Below are 10,762 nucleotides of genomic sequence, written 5' to 3'. Positions count from 1 at the left end.
AGAGACAGACCATAAGGATCCAGAAGGTAACCAGCAAGCTGCAGTGACAAACCATCATCTTAGTACTGGATGAACCTTTCAATGGGCCTGGTCAAGGTGGTCTTCCTGCTTGTTAGGGCAATTTAGCTTCTAGCAGGTCAGGGACTGGTGCAACTAAAATCAGAAATAGATCCTCCCAAAATGTACAGGGCTCCAATCTGAATAGATAATTCATAACTGTAAGTACTTCTGGCATGCTTTCTGAACACCTTTGTTGAAACCTCAATCAACATAACAGGCTCAGAATGGGCATCCATTTCCTGTCAACCATATTGGAGGTTTTGGTGCTCTTTTCCATGCTCGATCAATGCCTGATCAAATTTCAGATTACGAGGCCAATAATTTACTGAAAGATTATTGATTAGTGAGGAACCGCAGGTCTGGACATTTAGTGTATGTGCTTGTCTGAGGAGCCAATAATGTGGAGCTACTGTCCGCGGGATTATGACTGAACGCCTCTAAGTCAGAATCCCATCTAACTGTGAAGATTATAGTTTACAGCAATTCAAATAAAATCACACTCCTCTATAATTACTGCTCTGTCCTATCTGTTCTGGTGATAGTTCTTCTGAGGTGGTTTCGTGAGACCAAGGATAATTTTTAAAAAGTCTGCAATGCATTGGCCAGGAATCAAACCTGGGCCTCCCATGTGGCAGGTGAGAATTCTACCACTGAACCACCAATACAGCTAGTGATTATATGGTTTTATTCAGAGCTGATGTGCTTTCCACATCTGTTTTTTTCCTTTTCCATAACGTTCCAAGAGTTGTTGCCAATTTCTCTTCATCATTTGTAATCTGCCCGTGAACATGATTAATCATTCAGCCCAATGTTAACTTTGAATGTAGAAGTCTGACAGGTCCTCCTAAATGCTGGTACAACCTGACTGAACTTGCCTGTAGTCATGGGGCTCTCCAGGATTACCTGCATGGTGGAACAAAGTGTTGGTGCATCATGCATACTGGTTTATTGACATACAATAGATTTAGACAAGGAAGCTAACAATCAATCTTTAGATTCAGGCAAGGAAGAGGGATGAATAGTCCTTATCTAATTTGCACATCAATGGTGAATATTAATATAGTTATTCACCAGAAATAGTTGAGAAAACAACAGTATTTCAATAACGCACACCTCTATTAGTGTGCAAAATGGCAATGAAATAGAAAGAAAGCATCATCGAAATTTATGCCGCAGGAAAGGCCATTCAGCCCATTGTGTCCATGTGGGGAAAAATGGACTTCAAGTTAATCTCTGCAAGTTAATGCTCTTCAACTCTTCATTTAGGCACTTGTTCAATGTGGTAAGGGCTCTGCCCTTCTCCCCTTTCTCAGGCAGTGAGTTTTAGATTCCCTCCATTCACTGAACAAAATATCTTTTGTCAACACACCTCCCAATCCTCCTACTAATTCACTTTAATCTATATCCTCCAGCTACTGACCTTTCCACTTAGATAAATAGGTCTTAATGGTTAACCTACCCAGGCCTCTCATAATTCTGTACATCTCAATTAGATCTCATCTCTGTCTGTTCTTTTCCAAAGAAAGCAACCCCAGCCTTGTCAGTCTCTCCTCACAGCTATAGTTCTCCAACCCTGGCAATATCCCCATCAATCTCTCCTGCACCCTGACATTCTTCCTGCAGAGTGGAGACCAGAATGGGATGTGGTACTCCAGCTGGGGCTTAACCAATGTGTTGGAGAGTTGTAACATGATCTCCCTGCTCTTGCATTCTCTGCCTCAGACAATAAAAGAAAGTATGTCATACACCTTTTCCAACTTATCTACCTATCCTGGTAACTCAGGAAACAGTGGACATGCAGCCCTAGATCCTTCTGTTCCTCTGCACTTTCTAGTACTTTAACCATTGATTGTGCATTATCTTGCCTCATTTGTCCTCCCCAAAAGCATTGTCTCTTATTTTTCCAGATTTAATTCCATTTGTCACCTGTCCATTTGTATCTGCTTATTAGAATAGATGGGCTCTTGATAAGTATAGATGAGTACCTGCTGGCCAGCATTGACGTGATGGGCTGAAGGGCCTGATTTTCTGCTGTTTGACTCTAAGCAGTCTTTTGATATCTTCTTGCAGTCTAGAACTTCCTTCCTCACTGCTTGTTTTGGTATAATGCAAAACTTCTTAATGGTAATCTTCACATTTAAGTCCAAGTTCTTTATATATTGTATATCACAATAAGTAACTGAGCCCTCGAGTCACTTCACTTTCTATCAACCATTACCCTTCACTTTCTGCCACTGAGCCAATATTTCATCCAATCTGCCACTTTGCCTTGGATCCTGTGATTAACTGGCAGTAGCAATTTCAGCTAGTGATGGGAGCTAACATTTGAATAAATTTTACCCTAAGGATGTATTGAGTGTGCCACAAATCATTATGGTAGCAGAGTGCAATGTGCTGTAATATCCCATAATTGGAGATATTACCTCAATTCCAATTACTGTACCTACCAACACCAAATATAAATGCCACATGGTGTAAAATTAACATTACATGCTGCCCAATAGTATTTTCATTTGGAGTTCTAGAAGAGTACACACAGGACTTGAACTTTTCATTTTTGTTTTTGCTTCATTTTGAGTGCGTTTGTTTGGATATTAGCGTTATTTACCCATTACCCACCATCCCAGTGAGAGTCACACCATTGACTAGTATATTCCCAGTTATGTGTCCTTAAACAATGTGATTGGTCAATATACACACATTAAAGACCACACCCTTAAAGCAAAATGTGTGGATGGCATTATAAACTGTATTGAGTTTTATGGGGGTGTAAAAAAAACTGAGACTTTAAGTGGATCCTTTGGGGTGTTTTTCAATTATTATTGGTAGAAACTGAAAAATTCAAGCCCTAATTATAGATAACAATAGGGAAGGAGAGTTAGAACACAGGAGGGCAGAGAAATAGTCTGAGAGCTCAAAAATAACAAGACAGAGTATAAAAGAGACAATGAGAGTACACAAATGAGAACACAGGGGAGAGAAGAATAACATGACAAATACCAATGAAGACAGAAGGGTGGGGATAAACAGAGGAATTGAGAAACAGAAGAAACAAAGAATAGGTGCAGAGAGCAAGAAACAGACAGCTGAACAAAGCTCAGAGGAAGCATGGAAGTTTAAGAAAAGACAGAAGTCAAATATGAGTTAAGAGGCCACGAACACAAAAGACAAAGTGGGGAGAGATCACATTGCTCCAGATTTAACACAGACTTCTGGTAAGTGACATTGGCAGACTGTGGGCCCAGACTGCAAAGTCAGGAATTAGGAAAGCAGCTGAGTTGTTAGTCTGAATGCTCTGTAAATTGCCATAAGTTGCAGACTGATTTATGCTTGGTTATTGAACTCAGCACAGCAAGATGGCTGGCAATTATTTGCCAGAGTATTTGTTTAATGGCGCAGCAATTTTAAACAACTACCATTCAACTCCCCCTTGCCCAGAAGTTTACAATTACAACAGTGCAGTTTCATTTTTCGTTTGGGAAAGCAAAAAACTGCAGATGCTGAAATAGTATCAGTGAATGCTGGAAATTCTCATCAGTTCAAATTGTTCACCAAGGTCCCAGATGCCTTGTTACCCTCACAGTGCTGTTTTCAGCTTGAATTTCCAGCAGCCTGGCGAGTGAAAAAAATTCTGCCTGAATGTAGTATTGTAAGTCCAACTGTAATAAATTTAGTTATGATAATACAGAGAGAGTCTGAACTATGTGCTGTGTTAACCTGGGTGCAGCCATATTTCCTTCTCCTCCAGACTCCCCCTGCTAGTGAATTCTGGTAAGCCAGCAGTACTGCAAACTAAAGGCACATCAATTGCCAAGTACTATACTACATCCTTCAGATCCACCCCATTATAAATATTTGGCAGCCAAAATTCTGGTGACCCTTTGGAGTAATCAGGTTGGAACTCTCACCCTATGCATTATCAGGTTGTTTGGACTGGGGGCTATTTTAATGATTGGGACAGGGGGCCAGTACCTGCGGAGGCACAAACAGAACTGCCCACCATACAGAGCACAGAAAAGAAAATCAGGAGAGCACCTTCCTGTCAGGACTGGTATTAGGACAGTAGCCGTTCTCATTACCTCTAACAGGCTGAAGGTTTACTTAAAGTCACTCTTCAATCCCACAGGGAATGTTGTGCCACTTCGCACAGGGAATGGCAGGCCAGTGTTAGGAAGGCGAATGACCTGTTTGGGATCAGCTGCTGTTACTAATTCTCTGAGAGCTCCGAGTGACCTTTAGGATGATAATTACACTCCTTTTAGCAGCAATGGAACCTGCCAGACCTAATGTTGGTGAGCCTAAGATAACCTTGCAACTCTTAACTAGATCAAATAGAACAGGAATGAGGTGAAACTGGAATCAAGTATTGCAGATGGTTTTAATTACTGGGGTGAAGTACAGGTTGGTACTGTCCCCTGCGAAGTGCAATGGTGCAGTAAAAATATCATGTATTTTCTATTGACATTAGAAATGAAGGAGAAATTCACTGACATTGCACAGGTTATAATCAATCATCACAGGAATTAAATTTTGAGCAATATTAAGCATCGTTTACAGTGTGCTCTAGGGGCACTTTTTACATCTCCCTCTTCTTATTTTAACTGCTTAAAGAGCCAGATGTCTCCCCAGAAGCTCTTTAAGCATTACATTTTTGGAAGAAACTGCATGCTCCAGACAAGCATACTGTTCTTCCATTGAAAACAAAACTGCAAATACTGGAACTCTGTAATAAAACTCCAAACTGCCGGACAGGCAGTCTTTGCTTATTCTATAATTTCCATGTAATCATACCAAATTCAACTCGGGCACTTCAGTTCCACAATTTTACAAAGGTAGGCTGGTCATAAGGCATTTAGTGGAGACACAAGAGACTGCAAATGCTGGAATCTGGAGCAAAAACCAAGATGCTGGAGGAACTCAGCGGGTCAGGCGGAGGGAAATAGACAGTCGGTGTTTCGGGTCGAGACCCTTCATCTGGGCTGAAAGAAAGAAGGGAGACAGCCAGTATAAAAAGATGAAGGGGAGGGGTGGAGCAAGAGCTGGCAGGCGATAGGTGGATCCAGGTGAGGAGGGGTGATAGGCAGATGGAGGAGGGGAGAGTGGGAATCGTGAGGCTGGGAGGTGATCAGTGGAGACGACAAAGGGATGAAGATGATGGAATCTGACAGGAGAGGGAGGCGGAGCATGGAACCAAATATGGAAGGTGGGGGCGGCAGACGGGAACAGTGGGGGAGGGGAAACAGTATGTGGGTGATGGCCCAAGTGGAATGGGTGGAGAAGGGGAAAGAATCACTGGCACTGGTTAAGGGGTAAACATTGGACATGATATGGGGGAATAACTCACCTGCTATTCTCCAAATAGGATCTTTTATGTCCAGCTGAGATGGAAGACAGGGCTTGTATTTAATGATTCATTCAAAAGACAGATACACGGTAGCGTAGCGGTTAGCGTAACGCTATTACAGTGCCAGTGACCCAGGTTCAATTCCACCGCTGTCTGTAAGGAGTTTGTACGTTCTCCCCGTGACTGCGTGGGTTTCGTCCAGGTGCTCCGGTTTCCTCCCACATTCCAAAGACGTACAGGTTAGGAAGTTGTGGACATGCTGTGTTGGCGCCGGAAGCGTGGCGGCACTTGCGGGCTGCCCCCCAGAACACTCTACGCAAAAGGTGCATTTCACTGTGTGTTTCGATGTACACGTGACTAATAAAGAAATCTTATCTTACACTGTTAGTCCTGCATATAGTGGTTCTTTTATGAAAGGTTTCATATCCTCAGTTAAGTAAAGTAGATGGCTGGGATGCTTTGAGACAGCAGAGGAAGGATCTGGGACTATTTACGATTATGGAATGCTATAGCGGGACAGACAAATTACAAAGTCAAAGACAAAGTCAAGGTTATTGTCATATGCACAAGTGCATGTATGCATAGGTGCAATGAAAAACTTACTTGCAGCAGCATCAGATACACAACATTCACAAGAGAAACATAATATAAACATAAATTATACAAGAAAGAACACAATTAGAACAGAAGAAACAACGTCTATTGTAAGTCAAAGTGGTCAAAGTGGTCATAGTGTTGCTGTACTGAGGTAGTGATTAGGTTTGTGCAGGTTGGTTCAAGAACTGAATGGTTGAAGGGAAGTAACTGTTTCTGAACCTGGTGGTGTGGGACTTCAGGCTTCTGTACCTCCTGCCTGATGGTAGCTGCGAGAAGATGGCGTGGCCTAGGTGGTGGGAATCTTTGACGATGGATGTTGTCTTCTGAGGCAGTGCCTCATGGAGATACCACCAATGGTGGGGAGGGATGTGCCAGTGGTATATTGAGCTGAGTCCACTGCTCTCTGCAGCTTCTTAAGTTCCTGCATATTCTAATTGAGTAGAAATTTGGCATGTCCCCATTAATCCTCACCAATTTTTATAGATGTGCCAAAGAAAGCATCCTATCTGGATGCATCACAGCTTGGTACAGCAACTGCTCTTCCCAAGACCGCAAGAAACTGTAGAGAGTTGTGGACACATCACAAAGAACAGCCTCTCCTCCATGGACTCTGTCTACACTTCTTGCTGCCTCAGTAAAGCAGCCAACATAATCAAAGACTCCTCCCACCCCCCAGACATTCTCTTTTCTCTCGCCTCCCATTGGGTAGAGGTTATAGAGTCATAGAGCACAGAAACAGGCCCTTCAGCTCTACTCATCCATGCTAACTGTGCTGTCCAGTGAGTTAGTCCCAACTGCCTGCGTTTGGCCCATAGCCCTCTAAACCCCTCCTATCCATGTACTTATCTAGATGGCTTTTAAATGTTGCTAATGTGCCCACCTCAACCACTATTTCTGGCAGCTCATTCCAAATACACACCACCCTTTGTGTGAAGAAGCTGCCCCTAATGTCCCTTCTAAATTCCTTGCCTCTGATCTTAAACCTATGCCCTCTTGTTTTAGCACTCCCTCCCCGGGAGAAAGACAGTGCTCTATGCCCCTCATGATCTTATATACCTCTAATAGGTCACCCCTCAATCTCCTGCGTTCCAAGGAATAAAGTCCTGGTCTATGCAACTTCTCCTTGTAACTCAGGCCCCCATGTCCAGGCAACATCCTGGTAAATCTTTTCTGTGCTCTTTTTCTAGTTTAATAACATATTTCCTATAACAGGGCGACCAAAACTCTACACGGTACTCCAAGTGCAGCCTCACCAACGTGTTATATAACTGCAACATAACCTCCCAACTCCTATACTCAGTGCCCTGACTGATGAAGGCCAGTGTGCCAAATGCTTTCTTTACCACCCTATCTACCTGTGACACCACTTTCAGTGATCTCTACACCTGCACTCCTAGGTCCCTCTGTTCCATAACACTCCCTAGGGCCCTACCATTCACTGTATAAATCCTACCCTGATTTGATCTCCCAAAATGCAATACCTCACATTTATCTGGATTGAAAGCCATTTGCCAATCCTCAGCCCACATACCTAGCTGATCAAGACCCCCCTGTAATTATTCATAAACCTCTACACTATCCACAACACCAGCTATTTTAGTATCATCCACAAGCTTACTAACCATACATTGTACATTCACATCCAAATCGTTTATATAAATTACAAACAACAAAGGTCCCAGCTCCGACCCCTGTGGCACACCACTAGACACAGGGCTGCAGTCTGAGAAACAGTCCTCAACCTCTGCTTCCTACCACTGAGCCAATTACGAATCCAATCCGCATCCCTGGATCCCATGTGATCTAATCTTCCAGACTAGCCTGCCATGAGGGACCTTGTCAAAGCCTTGCTAAAGTCCAAATAGACAACATCCATTGCCCTACCCTCATCCACCCTCTTGATTACCTCCTCAAAGAACTCCAAGAGATTTGTCAGACATGACTTCCCATGCACAAAACCGTGCTGACTGTCCCAAATCAAACCCTGTCTCTCCAAATGTTGGTAGATCCTGTCCCTCAGAATCCCCTCCAGCAATTTACCCACCACTGATGTCAGACTCACCAGCCTGTAGTTTCCTGGCTTGTGTTTGCTCCCCTTTTTAAACAATGGTACCACATTAACCACTCTCCAGTCCTCCAGAACCTCACCTGTGGCCAGAGATGAAGCTACAACAGCAGTTCCTGAGTATATTGTGGGGAACAGCAGTCCACCAGTATACTAGGAGGAACAGCAGTCCCTGTGAATATTCTGGGAACAGCAGTCCCTGTGTACATTATGGGGAATGGCAGTACCTGTGTATATTATGGTGAATGGCCATCCCTATCTATATTGTGAGGAAGATACAAAAGCCTGAAAGCATATACCATCAGGTTCAAGGACAACTTCTATCCTGCTGTTATAAGACTATGGAATGGACCCCTTGTATGATAAGATGGACTCTTCACCTCACTACCTACCTCATCATTGCCTTGCACCTTATTGTCTTCCTGCACTGCACTTTCTCTGTAACTGTAACATTTCATTCTGCTTTCTGTTGTTGTTTTTCCCTGGTACTACTGGATGTACTGATGTGATGAAATGATCTGTACTGATGGCATGCAAGACAAAGTTTTTCACTGTACCTCAGTACATGTGGCAATAATAAACCAATTTACTAGTTTACCAGACCATGATGCAACCAGTCAGAATACTTTCAACAGTACATCTGTAGAAGTCTGTTCGAGTGTTCAGTGACAAGCCAAACATCCTTAGCCTTCTAAGAAAGTAAAGGCGCTGGCATGCCTTCCTTACTTGTAAACTGGAGAGTCGCTCTCCTGTTCCTTAAAGATGATGATTTGAACTGAATTATGTAAACTGCAGATACAAGGGACTATGGATGCTGGAATATGGAGTAAAAAACAAGCTGCTGTAGGAACTCACTGTGTCAGGCAGCATCTATTGGAGGCAACGGGGTGGTCAACATTTTGGGTCGAGACCCTGCATCAGGACTGAGAGTGGAGAGGGGAGATGGCCGGTGTATGGAGGTGAGGGGGAGGGGTGAGGCAGGATCCAGGTGAGGATGTATTGATGGGCTGACGGAACCACTTGGGGGAGAGAAGGATGGAGACAGTGACAGAATCTGGGAGGTGATAAGTGGAGACAAGGGACTGCAGATGATGGGATCTGATAAGAAAGGAAGGCAATGAGTGGAACCACAGAAGGGAGGGATGGTGGGGGGGGGGAGCAGATGGGAACAGTAGGGGGACATTATAGGGGACCCAGTGGAAGGAGTGTGGGGGTGATGGACAGATGGAAACAGTTGAGGGAGGGGAAAGGAACTGGGTAACAGGGGGCTTGGTGGGGGGAGGTGGAAAGAAAAGTGTGTGGGAGAGGATTGGAGAGGATCAGAAGGAGACAGAAAGGAGCAGAGTTGGTGCAAATTACCTGAAACTAGAGAATTCAATGTAAACTGCAAGCTAGTTAATTGGCCTGAATTTAATTGGGCTATTGAGGAATATTCCAGCCTCTAGCTTATGTTAGAAAATATGCCAGAAGATTTAGATGTATGCTGAAGTAGATTTCTAACATTATATAAATTGCACTTGCTTGAAAAACACAACTAAAATGTTTAGTTTTGACTTTTAAATATTTTCTATTTCATTTTTCCTTCCTGCTTATTAAACTCTAAATTGGTTATTGTGCTGAATTGGGAAAGGCTAATTGAGTTTTAATGATTTCAACATTTATCTCGAAGCCATTAAGTTGTAGACCTTCTTGTGCTAACAAACGGATTGTGCTCAGTTAGATTGCATTGATGCTGATGTCATCATGAACTGCCTATCATTTTAGCAGAATAAAATAACGCAACACTTACTTTCAGTCTATGTCATCACATGGGGCAGGCACGGTAGTGTAGCGGTTAGCATAATGCTATTACAGCACCAAAGACCCGGGTTCAATTCCGGCCGCTGTCTGTAAGGAGTTTGTACATTCTCCCTGTGTCTGCATGGGTTTCCTACGGGTGCTCCGTTTTCCTCCCACATTCCAAAGACGTACGGGTTAGGAAGTTGTGGGCATGCTATGTTGGCGGCGGAAGCGTGGCGACACTTGCAGGCTGCCCCCAGAACACTCAACGCAAAAGATATTTCACTGTGTGTTTTGATGTACATGTGACTAATAAAGAACTCTTATCTATCTATCTTATCAATATTGCACCTCAATCCACAAAGCTGTATGAGGCCCAGGTTTTTTCTAATGTCCTTCAGAGCACTGAAGAAACAGATATTAAAAAAAGGCCGATGTCCCTTTCCCCTGCTCACAGGGTAAATTTAGAACCTGTGAGAAACAGTGAGGCCTTGCTGGGTATGCATCTTTATCAGCCCAGCCTGTATCAGTCAGACATGCAGAGGTAAAATTACCTGTTAACATTGCTTAGCACATCTATTCCCCAGAAACTATAGAATCATTTGAGTTCTGTTGAAACAATAGAATTAGAGGCCAGCTATTGAACAGCCTTACATGCTGCAGCATCTGATCAAAACCTGGTATTGCATAATAATACTATGCACAGTTTTATTTAATATTCAATACTGGGTGAGGATGTTGCTGGCATGGCCAGCATTTAATGCGCATCCATAATCGCTCTTGAGAAAGTGGTGGAGAGGCACTTCCTTGAGCCAGAGTCAGAGTGTCATACCGTTGTACATCACAGAAACAGGCCTTTCGTTCCCTATGTCCATGCTGCCTGTTGTATCCTTCTACACTCATTCCATTTCCCTGTA

The sequence above is a fragment of the Pristis pectinata genome, chromosome 11 (genome assembly GCF_009764475.1).
Source record: "Pristis pectinata isolate sPriPec2 chromosome 11, sPriPec2.1.pri, whole genome shotgun sequence".
Taxonomy (NCBI): domain Eukaryota; kingdom Metazoa; phylum Chordata; class Chondrichthyes; order Rhinopristiformes; family Pristidae; genus Pristis; species Pristis pectinata.
Note: the sequence above shows the minus strand (reverse complement) of the source record.